Genomic DNA, 11656 nt, shown 5'->3' with positions numbered 1-11656 from the left:
GAAAATTCTCTGGAGTGGGATTCCTGATGCTGCTCTGCCACAGCTTGTTTGTGGGCTGGTCCCAGGGCTCTATTTGGAAACGCTGGTGCTTATGAAAGGGGAGAAATCAGCGACTGGTGGGAGCTGTGTTTCCAATCAGCCTGTGCATGCTGGCGGTAATGCTGGGGTTTCTCAGGCTTATTTCTGAAATCCTTCCGGTACCCTAAAATTCAGCTTAGAGACCATACAGGGTTTTGCAGAGTAACTTCAAATTGCTGATCCCTGGTGGGAGCGTTCCCCAGGGACGGGGCTGGGGGCACTTCCTTCGTGCACATGACTTCTGACCAAAGGTACGCAAAAGCTGCAAAATTTAGGACCGGATTTTAAGCTCTCTCGTGGGTGTTGGCATCCAGAGCTGGATTCTGAGTTCAGCCGAGATTATTGGTTCCAGCCCAATGCCTGAACGCCATTTTCTCACTGCTTTCCTAGAGCAGGATCTTGGTCTAGGTTCAGCTAAATTGGAACAGTAAAAGGAAGGCTCCTATATGTGCCAAGTAACTCTTCTATTCCTTCCTCTGTGTGTAGTATATAGAGATATAAAATATGTAAATATGTGTATACATATATATATACACGCAAGGGATTTAAAATAAATCATTTCAAAATATTGTTACTGAGATGCATTAGCATGAAATTGCAAAGGACTTTTAGTGAAGGCCTGTGCTAAGTAAAAAAAATAAAATAAAAAAAAATAAAAAGGAATTTGCAGTAGAGAAAATAAAAGCTTTTACTGGTGAATAAATAATTACAGGAGATACTGTGGGAGAAGTTCAGACGTGCAGTTATAGCCGGGAAAGCAGCTGGAGTTCTAGGTGCTGCCTGGAGAAGCTGTATTTAGGCAGAACAGAAGGAGGCAGAGCTAATAGCACAGTTTGGCTTTTCTCAGAATTTATGCCTTGCTACTGGCATCTGAGATGCTTTTAGAATTGGTGGAAAGGGGTACGGGTGTTTCTACGAAATGAGATGTTTACTTGAGTATTTTTCAGAAAATGTGTCCTATCTGCTGGCTCCCACTCCTGGCTCTCTGTCTGACAGCTGGCTCTGTGCGCAGCTCAGACAAACATCCCCAAAAGAAGGTATGTCGATTTGATGTCTGCACCTGAAAATTTGTCTGTAAAGAGAACTTGGTTTTGATTTATAGTTCTTTTATTTTACTCCTCTTCTGGTCCTGCCATCTGCTGTTACCACTTCTGTAATATCTTTTAGTTTCCTAATCTGTAATTTGAATCGCCTCCTAAATTTAAAAAGCAATATGCCTTTTTTTTTTTTCCCCCAGGCTGCTGTGGGGAGAATTTTTCTTTGTTACGAATTTGATATTTAAAGTCCTAGAGAAGAAATCTGTAAAGGGTACCTCTGCCAAAGAATAAATTCTGCTTTTATTTTCATAGCTATTGTTAGACAGAATGCAAGAGAGAAATGGGAAAAGATTTACTCATTTTATTTGCTGGTATTTTGGGAGAAACAAGGGAAAAACAAAAAGCTCCAGTCATCATGGCTGAAGTTCACTGAGGTCCTGCAAGTTTGTTTGACAGCGAGGAATGCGTAACAGATCCGCACGCATGTGACTGCTGGATGAATGCTATTTATGTCTCTGTAAACATGAAATCATGAAATAAGCTCCACAGCAGCGGTGCTGGTGACGTCCTTGTCTGACCCGGCCAGCTATCGCTTTGGACTTACGCATCGTGGGGAGTACAAAGTGGACTGGAACTTCTTGCAGAACACCGTGCTGCTGGAAGATGTTTACTGAAGGGAAGTAGGTCGAGCAGTAAGGCCCAGAAACCACCCAGCATGTTGCTGGATAAGAGGGAAGGCACTGTGAGATCCTATAATAACTTCTTACACACCTTGTGGACAGAGCAGCATTTCACAAAAACAGCATCTAAAAAAAATTTAAAAAAAAATCACCACGTACACGTTTACTTTTGTATGGCCCAGCTTTGAAACAACCTCTGTAGAACAGATGTGCAGCTGAGACTTCAATCCTTGCTGCAAAATAATAATGAAAAGTCTTTGCATCTCAAGATTGCAAAAGAAGGGGGAAGAAGGTGTGGGGAAAAAAATCACAGAATCACAGGAGGGTTTGGGTGGGAGCAGACCTCAAAGCCCATCTGGTTCCAACCCCCTGCCCTGGGCACTGCCAGGGCTGGGGCACCCACAGCTTCTCTGGGCAGCCCGTTCAGTGCCTCACGGTAAAGATTTTTTTTTTCCCTGAAACACCCTTTTGGTTTAACACTGTCACCCCTCGTCCTGTGGCCAGGCTCCCTGGTGTCACCACGTCTCCTGGGCCCGCAGACCCCTGGCACAGGGCCGGGCCTGGCGTGTGGCTGGGTGCACCCATGGCCTGCAGGGCCAGGCCAGGCCGGGCCAGGCTGAGCAAGTGCTGGCAGGTGGCAGATCACCGGCGCCAGCCCTTGGAGAGCAACAACACGGAGGAAGAAGGACTGGAGAGGTCCTGGATTGACTTTGTTCCTGGTTTTCTCACTTCACAGAAGAGGCAGTTGAACTCCAGCCTCATTAAAACAAATACCCATGCAGACAGTGCCTCCAGAAGCATGGACGGTGGCCTTCCCCTACAACAAAATCTCCTGGCACTGTACGTGCCTTCATCTCTTTCCTGTGCAATATATACTACAGGGCGTGTATTGCAACCCTGCTCCCTTTAGCCTATATTCCTATGTCGCCCTAGGGATTAATCTGCTCCTCGTGCTGCACTTAGGAGGGTTTGTGTGTTTGGGGCTAAGACTGAAAAACAAGGGGAAGGCGCAGCTCCCCCCTCCCCGAACCTTCTGCACCCCAGGAGGGGTCGGCAGCAGAAAGCTGTGCCTGGCAAGGAGGTCTCAGTGTGAGCACACACAAAAAACAGCCCAAAGACACACGCAAATACAGCCCCACAAAGCCCAAACCCCAGACCAAAATTCACCTCACTCCCCCACAAAAATGCAGCCGTGCCCATTTTACATAGCAGGGCAGCTGTCTGTCAGCAGGGAAGGCTTAGTGACTGCTGTGGAAATTTTGGCTAGAGCTGACTTTCAAAAGACAGCACAGAGGAGTAGAAAGGCATGAAAAACTGAGCTATGTAAAATATCACATCAACAGACTACTTGCTGTTAGAGAAAACCAGGAATTTAGGCCCTATTTTAAGCTCCTCATGGTGTGCAACCCACTTTTGGAGGTAATTAACTGAAATCATCATAGTCGTAGGGCTTGACATTCTTTTTATCCTTCGCACAGGTTTTCAAGTGATGTTCTTGTGCTTTTCTCTGCTGCAGACGTTGCTGTTGGCGTCATGGGCTGCTCTCTGTGCCTTGTGCAATCCTTCTGCCCTTGAGATGGATCTCAGCCCAGCTGAATAATGGTGAGGCTTTGCTGGCAGTGTGCTGCCCAAGCTTGCAGCAACCTCTCCAAACACCTCTCCTTCTGCCTTCAGTTGGCATTGCGACTGAGAAGATTTGAGCCATGATTTATGCCCCATAAGAAACGTGCTGCGTGATATATTTAGGGTAAGGTGCTCAGCATTGTTCAGTCTTGACAATGGGGATTTAGAGTAAATAATGCATCCAAACATTCAATTTTGCAAGGCCATTCCATAGTTTCTTTTGGTTTATTGACACTTACTCAGTAGCATAAGTACACAAAGAAAAGTGCAGAGGTCTAGGTGCATGAGAAGAGCAGGATCCAGCCTTTCATTCCCACCTTTAGGCTCTAAGGGTTCTGTTCTGCTCATGCAGAACTTGTCCATGCCTCCTCTGCTGCTGCTGGTGCTGCATTCCCCAAGCAGGGGAGAAGCTTCTCAGGCCTCATCCATTGGGGCATCTTTCTGCTAAGCCTAGCTCCCGAAGGGAATTCAGCCTGAACAACTGCCAAATTATTTTGACTTGGATTTCAAAAAGTCAAGAGATGCAGCTATGATCTGTGTAAGAGCTTCAGCAAGGTGGGCAATTCAGGTGGCGTCCTCTTTTCCCCCATGAATTCCAGTGTATTAGGTATGTCTTAGTAACAAGTAGTGGAGCTTTCTACTTAATGGAAGGCTGGTTTCTGGAAGCTTGATAGTCCCGGGTATTTCAGGACTAGCTTTCAGTTACTTGTCTCACCTTACCAGTTTTTGTATTTGTATTTAAACAGCAGACAGACTGTCAATCAGGTGTGCTTTCTTCATAAAAGAAGATTACAAAAGTCAACAGAATGATCACTCCAGGTTCACCGTTGGGAAGTGTGAACAAAACCAGGCTTAAGCAGGGATGAGTCAATGCAGCAATGAAGTGCCTACTTATTGGTAAATAAAGGCTGGCTGCTGTTGGCTGCTTCGAAGCCTGCGTACCCTCCAGGGGGCTTGGGAACGGGTGATGCAAACTGGTGAGTCACATTTTAGAACAATAGTTTCTTCATGCAAAATGACTCAGGATAAAAGAAAAACAGGTCTTTCAATAAGCTGAAGCCTGTGAAATTACAAAAAGGAATAAAATAGTAGGATATCATTAACCCCGTGTTGAAAGTATGAAACATTTTCCTAAAGAGTACTACAGTGCTTATGGTGGGTGCCTCAGCCCATGGGTCAGACCATGCCTGCTTCCCGTTGGCTTTCTGCCTTCAGAGCTCACGTGCAGGTAACCAGAGCAAAAAGAGGGGAACACCAGTGTGCATGAGCATCACCGCAACGTATGTAGCAGCACCTCATGTACCGTTGGGTTGGGGTATTTTTTTCTGTACCATGCTCCCTCTGCTCTGCTGCTTGCCCAGCTTAATGTGCGAGGTTGGCGTGGGGCTGTATGTGCGGCTGTGTCCCCTCTGCAGAAAATACAGCCGGCCTTCTCTCCTTGCCATGGCACTTGTGGATGTCCATACAGAGCAAATGGCCTCTTCCGCGAATCAACAGCACTACAAGGTACTACACTATAAAATAACATGCTCTCTCTATAACAGAAACCCCGTTTCTTCTTGTAAGGGTGGAATATACTCACTCTGCAGTTTATGTGGTCCTACAAATGTCTATTTTAGGTACCCTGTAGAGTTTTATTACAGAAATTACCTCCTTTGCATTCTGAATGTAAATATATACACTTTTTAAAGGATTTAATTAAATCAGAGAAATTAGGTAATGGGAGAATAAGCTGTGGTCTGTCGATAAAAGCACTGTAATCAGATTAATCAAGCAAGCATCCCCAAAAGGTTTATTTCCTTTCTTGTACCACGTGCATTTACTTCCCAATAGCCTCCCTCTGTCTCCTTCGTGTAATGCACCTTGCTGTGCTGCTCCAAGCGAGGACAAAGCTCGGGTCTTCACTGGCAGAGCTGGCATTTCTCCAGTGTCACTGCCTTTTTTAAGTTAAAAATCTGGCATTTCAGCCCTGTGTGCTCACCTCTCCCTTTTTGGGCTGTTCTCATTGTTTTCCATCCATAGGTGGCAGCAGTCTTTAAAATCTTTAACCTTACAGCATTTGTGGTTGTTTTTTTATTTTTGGATCTCGCTGAGAGAGTTGTGCAACGATTTCCTGAACTTTGGTGCGTGAAGCTGGTGCAAGAGGAACCATTTTCAAGGAACAAAACATCCTTCGCAGCCCGTCACTTAACTGCGCCAGGAAGGCAAATAGCAGAAAGTCAAACTAGGCGGATGGAAGGGGAGGTGAGCTGCAGCCTCTGGGCTGAATTCCCCTCTAAGTTATTGCCCTGCAGCTGCAGAAATGAATCCGTGCTTTAACTGCACCAGATATTGTGCTCTGCCTGCCCGTTAGCTGATGGGCGTTGCTGGAGCAATGGTAATGGTTCTGAAACCACGACGGCGGCGGGATTTTTGACAGAGTGAAGCGATCCTAAGTGAAATCTTGCACACGTGTGAGAATTAAATATTAATGAGAAGGTAGTTACAGTAGCGTGTGTACACACCACGAACATCATTCCTCTGTGACAGGAGGGGCGCAGCCAAGGGGGAAGGAGCAACTATGGTGCATGTATAGATGTCCTGGGGTTGTCGGTGATCCCAGAGGAGGGGAGACAACACAGCGTCCAGCCCTGCTATGGGAAGGAAGCACAACCATGTCATCAGCCAAAGGATGAAGCTCTGGCCCTGGGAGAGCTGAGCAGCTCCTGGCACAGCCATAGCAGTGGTGCTGGGCAGCGGTTTGTGCTGGGTGCGATGGCAGAGGACGTGCCGTCCGTGGGGAGCACGCTGCTGCCTGCTGTGGGTGCCAGAGGAGCTGGGAGAGGACCCGGTTGTCTCCCTGCATCCTGCGACGGTGAGGGAGGCCTCCAGCTCTCCAGGTGTGCCAGATAACGTGCTCAGCCACACGCTGGGAGCTCCGCTGTGTTCTGGCTGAACAGTAAATGAAGTCGGGTTTCCTTCCTTAGCATTAATTTCTGATTCTGCAGGGAGCAGTATGTGCTGATTTATGGTAGTTCACTTTCTTAATAATGTGCTTAAATACGTATGTTTTATACAGTTTGCTTGCACGAGGTAAAAAGGTAATTTCCCATGACCTGTGGGAAGGGTGCCTGTGGAACTGCTGGGCAGGGGGAACCTGCGCCCGGGCTGGGGTCCCGGTCCCTGCAGTGCTCTGAGCGGCTTCATCCCGATAACTCTGACCTCTCCACCTCAACATTCCCTAGGAGCTGCACCACGGCAGAGCTCAGAAATGACAAACAACCACTTGTTTAGGGCGACGAGCTTGCACTGCAGGCAGAATACCCGTATTTTGACACCTCTCCAAACCCAGCAGTGCCGAGCGACGGCTTTTGCAGAGGTGCAGTTCCGATCAGCCTGCCCTTGACAGCTGCAGATGACAGGAAGATGAGGGCTTAATTATTATGTAATTAAGTTGATGTTATCATCTTATGTCTGCTTAGTGTCTAACACGAAGCGAGCTTGTGATCTCGGTCTTGTTTGCAGCGACCTTTTATCAGGAGGCAGCAGCCGGGGGGACACGGAGCGATGCTGGGGACCCGAGGAGGGAAGGGGATGGGAGCGGGGTCCTGCCCCACCAGGCTGGAGGCTTCTGCCACGTTCTGCTGAAATTTGCGATCTGAGATCTGTGTGCTGCGGGCTTTTGCCCTTTCACCACTCCGGGAGATTCACAGGGAGCAATTTTCATGTCAGAGGCACCGCAGAGCGCTGCGCGAGCAGCAGTTTGTCACTGTCACAGCACAAAATGCCGCTGGTGTGGGACGCAGCAGCTCTGCCATGCGGAGGCCACCCCCAGGTTCCCAGGGCTGCTCCTGCCTGGCCAGAGGCAGGGAGGTACGGAAGCCCTCAGCTGTCCCAAGTACCCTGCAGGAGGTTCCCAGCACCCATGAGCGCCAGCAAAAAGCAAAAAGAATTGCAAAACGTGACTATTCAAACCACTGATGTAACCCCAGCTCCTTGGTAGCGCTCCAAAACCATATTTCCCTGGAAGCAGAGCGCTGAGGGTGGTCCCTGCCTGTCAGCTTGGCCAGGAGGACGTTCAGGGACCCCACTGCCGTGGCTGGGAAGGATGGGGACCACGGCCTCTCACGCTCCCCAGGTGCTACTGAATTTCTCAGCCTCAACTACAGTGAATGCAGTTGTGCCTAGAAGGATATAAGGCATAAAATTCCTTTCAGGTAAATGCAGATGCTGGTGGGATGCTCTGCTGTAATGCCTGAAATGCTTCTGCACCCGCCGGTGGGAGCTGCCCAGCCAGATGCTCTTTAACCCTCCAGTGTCACCACCGCTCTGCTTTTTGGTGGCCATTGGTGCCGCTCTGCCTTCTTGTACTGTTTTCCTCTTAGTAAGAGAGGAGTAGGAAGCATTATAACAGGTGTTAGGCCGTGTTTACGTTTTAAAGGCATTTCACAGTTCACATCTGCATTAGGAAAGCCTAAGTGGGGTATCACGGGTTATTGTGGTAAATTTACAGTTAAAGCACAGCGCTCAGTATGAAAGCCTTCTGCTCGGGCTTGGGCTACGACTGCGTTATTCCCAGGCTCCATCTGTGCCTGGTGCCACAGCACGCTGAGTGCCTGCAATTACTTCCAGAAGGAGCTCAGCCTCCTTTGAAAGCGCCCATTTCCTTCTGCCTCGGGCTGCCTGCGGCTTTCATCCAAAGAAAGCTGCTGGTGTGCTTCTGGAGGCGTGTGGCGTGGGGACGCCAAGGTGAGCGGCCCCCATGGGGGCACGGCGGGACCCGACACAGGGCCCAGGGCACCCCAGTGCCCCCGGCTGGGTCGTCCCTGCTGCGGCCCCGTGACAGTGACCGCAGTGGGGTTCCTCGAGCCCCGGTCCATCCGCCGGGTTACGCCACGTGAGGACAGGACCTGGCAGCCAGCGGGCGCGTGGATGTGGTGAGCGTGGCACCACCATCGCTCCGTCGCATTGACCTTAGGTGGTGCTCCAGTGCCTGGGGACTGAAGGGCAGAAAATTGCTTTGGGAAGCCGAGGGAGGGCGATTCCCTCTGAGGTGTTGGCTGGTCCCCTTTCACGGCTCGCAGTGGCCCAGCCCCTGGTGGGGACGGTGAGCTGGGGAGCCCCGGTGGCACTGGTGGGTGGCTGCAGGACGGGGACACGGCTCCGGCCACGCTTTGCCTGCAGCCTGGCCCCGGCCTCTGCGGTTCTCCCAAGTCAGTGCGGTTGCAATAACGAGGTCTGGTGGATCTCACTGATTTTTAGTCCTCCTTTTGTGGGCTGGAAGCGGCTTGTTTGGCCTGTGCTCTCCATTACCCTGAAGAACTGCAATTCCCTTGAAATCCCTGTGAAAGAAGCCCTGAGGCCTCTGAGGAGGGCTCCGCCGGTGGCTCCTGCTTTGGTCCCAGCCTCTCCGGGGCACGGCCGCCTTTGCGAGGAGCGTGGCCGAGCGGTGAGCGCCGGCAGCCTCGGCCTCCTGCTGCCTGTCCCTCGGCCGCGTTTCGCCTTCCAGAAGATGGCACCTCAGTACGTGAGTTGTGCGCGGCGGGGCTGCGGCCTGGGCCGGCTGCGGGGACGGGCATCCAGCCCTCCGCCATCCAGCCCCGTGTCACCCTGAGGCACCGACCAGGGAGACGGCTGTGCTTTGAGCCCTGAGAGCACGGGTTGGTCTCCCTGCGACATCAAGTCACAGCTTTCTGACCGAACGCCCAGGGGATGTGACAGCTCCCCAGACGTTCAGCTGCCCCGCCTGCGGGCCTGGGCTGCCACCGTGCCACCCAGTTAGACTTGGGAAGTCACAAAATAATTCAGTAACATCCTCACGCGGTTTTCATCTTTAAATTGAAGAGCACTGAGCGTGAAGAGAAGGGGGAAACTGATGGTCCTCAGCCCACAGCGATGCTGAGCAGCCTGGTGTGCCCTGGGAGACTTCGCCCCAGTCCCATCCCTGTCCCCAGCCCTGTCCCCGTCCCTGTCCCCGTCCCCGTTCCCACTGTCAGGACACAGGCAGGAGCTCAGCAGGGCCGTGCTGCCAGCCCGAAGTCTGCGCAGCAGCGCGGGGAAGCTCTCTGGGAGCACAGCACCTCTCCACAGCACCAGGCCCAACACAAGCCGCTTGGAGAGCTGCATGTAGCTCGGGTGGTGGGGGGGGGGGGGAGATAAGCCCCGCTTTCCTTCCGAAGCCAGCTGGCCCAGATCGACCGCAAAAAAAAAATATATATAAAAAAAAAAAACCAGCCTTCCGTACAGCAGCATCCTCTCGAGCGGGGCCGGTGGCTGTCGAAAGCGGGCGGGGGGAGGAAGGAAGCAGGGGGCCGGGCGCTGGCGGGGAGCTGAGCGCAGGGTTTGGCTGGCTCTCAGCAGCGTGTGGGCAGAGCGAGGGGATGCTGCGTCTGCGGAGCTGACTCACGGCTGCGCGGGGACGACGATGATGATGCCACGGTTGCGCGGGGAGGATGAGGATGATGATGATGCTCGCGGTGCCGCCGAGCAGTGCCTGCCCCTTCCCCCCCCCCCCCCAGGGGAAGATGCTGAAAGTGGGGAGATGGCAGCTGGGGGAGCAGAAAGGCACGGGGCTTCCTCTCGGTTAGGAAGGGGAGGCCACGTTTCCTGCCTTGATAATTTGGGGCCATAAATGCACATGCTGGAGCTGGGGCACGGCATGCCCCTGGGCGGCTGAGCCGCACCGAGCTGCCGCGGGGAGTTTGGGCCAGGCATCAGGAGCAGAGCCAGGCACGAGTCCACCTAGGTGCTGGCCTCGGAGGTGCTGCACTCCGGGGTTTTCCTCTAGCTTTAAATCTGACGGCGTCGCAGAATGAAAATCAAATCCCCCCCCATGGAAGAGGCGAGCCTGGCAAGCCCATCGCTCAGGTCAGGTTCAAGAGGATGCCAAGAGGGACCGAATGCACCCGCCACAAACCCGCGGGAGGCTCGGGGGGAGCCGGGCAGTGCCAGCCCCCAGCGCGGGTGCCCCAGGTGCGGGGTTTCGGTCCCCCCCCCCCCCCAGTTTCGCTCTGACTGTCGGCTCGGGATGAGTCAAAAGCTCAGAGCGAAACCGAGACGAAGGTGCTGCCTGCGGCACTCGGGCGGGAGGGGAGCGCCCGGGGGCAGCGGGGGGACAGCCCTGCTGCTGGCGCTGTGCCCCCCGGGACCCCCGTCCTGGCTCCCCATGTCCCCTGGGGGTGGCACGGAGGCACGAAGCGGAGGGAAGGCTTTGCCACAACCTGGTGGGAGCAGGCAGGAGGCCGAGGTTTGGGTTATAACGGCCGAGTCCTGAGCCCGATGACACGGGGAATGCCACGCGTGGTCACGCCGGAGCTGCGGTAATGATGCCTCATAGAAAACCACCCTCGGCCTCCGAGGACAGCGGCTTTCGGTTCAGAGCGAGCTCCGGCTCATGAGGAAATGAGAGCACAAGGTGCAAGGGCACGACATGCAAATATTTCCCACATCTCTCACTTCTGGGGCAGATTTCAGAAGAATCCTCTTGGGCACATTGCAAAACCTCCTCGCGAGGGCCCAGACCCGCGCTCCCTGAGCTGCCAGTCCCAGGAGGATCAGGACAGAGGACGTCTGGGGAGGACCCAGCATCCCCAGGGCAGATGGCAGCTTTTACATCCCTGCTCTGCCCTGCACTGGGTCTGGAGAGTGGAAAACCCTCAGGGATGGGCACTCAGAGCCGCCAGCGGGATCCTCCTGGATCAGAGATGTTCCCATAGCCGCAGGCCTTCTCCTGGCTCTTCCTGGCTGCTCAGTGATCAGCGAATTCCTCGCCTGTTCATCCCAGCTTTACGGCCCCTCAGATCCACGCAGGACCCAGCTGGCAAACCTCCCTCCCCGTGCACCGCTTCTCTCAGATCCGAGGGGGCCCTTTCGTCGATACACACGCAAACCGAAAACGCTTAATGAATTCACAAACGCAGAATGAATTCACTGCCGCCAGCCCCGGGTGTGCCATGGTGCCGTACTCCAGCGGACAGAAAACCCCAGCTTCAGCTCTGGAAATCAGCCGACACCTGATTTGTGAGGCTGCAGGCAGGGCGCAGGGGTTTGCGTTCCTCCAAGGGCCCGGCCGTGCCCGCTGGAGCATCCCCTGGGCCAGGGCCACTGAAGGACACCCGACGTGCCCCCGTTGGGAAGCAGAGCGTTACGCTGAGGTCTGGGTTTCATTCAGGAAATAAGCCAGCTCTTACACAGCCCATAAAAGTAGCAGGGCCCAAAATAACTCCGTGCAGTATGAGCCGTCCCCTCCTAGAGGGAGTT

This window comes from Anser brachyrhynchus, assembly GCF_964034855.1.
Source record: "Anser brachyrhynchus genome assembly, chromosome: 14".
NCBI lineage: Eukaryota > Metazoa > Chordata > Aves > Anseriformes > Anatidae > Anser > Anser brachyrhynchus.
The sequence above is the reverse complement of the archived record's forward strand: the minus strand, read 5'-3'. Positions refer to the sequence as shown.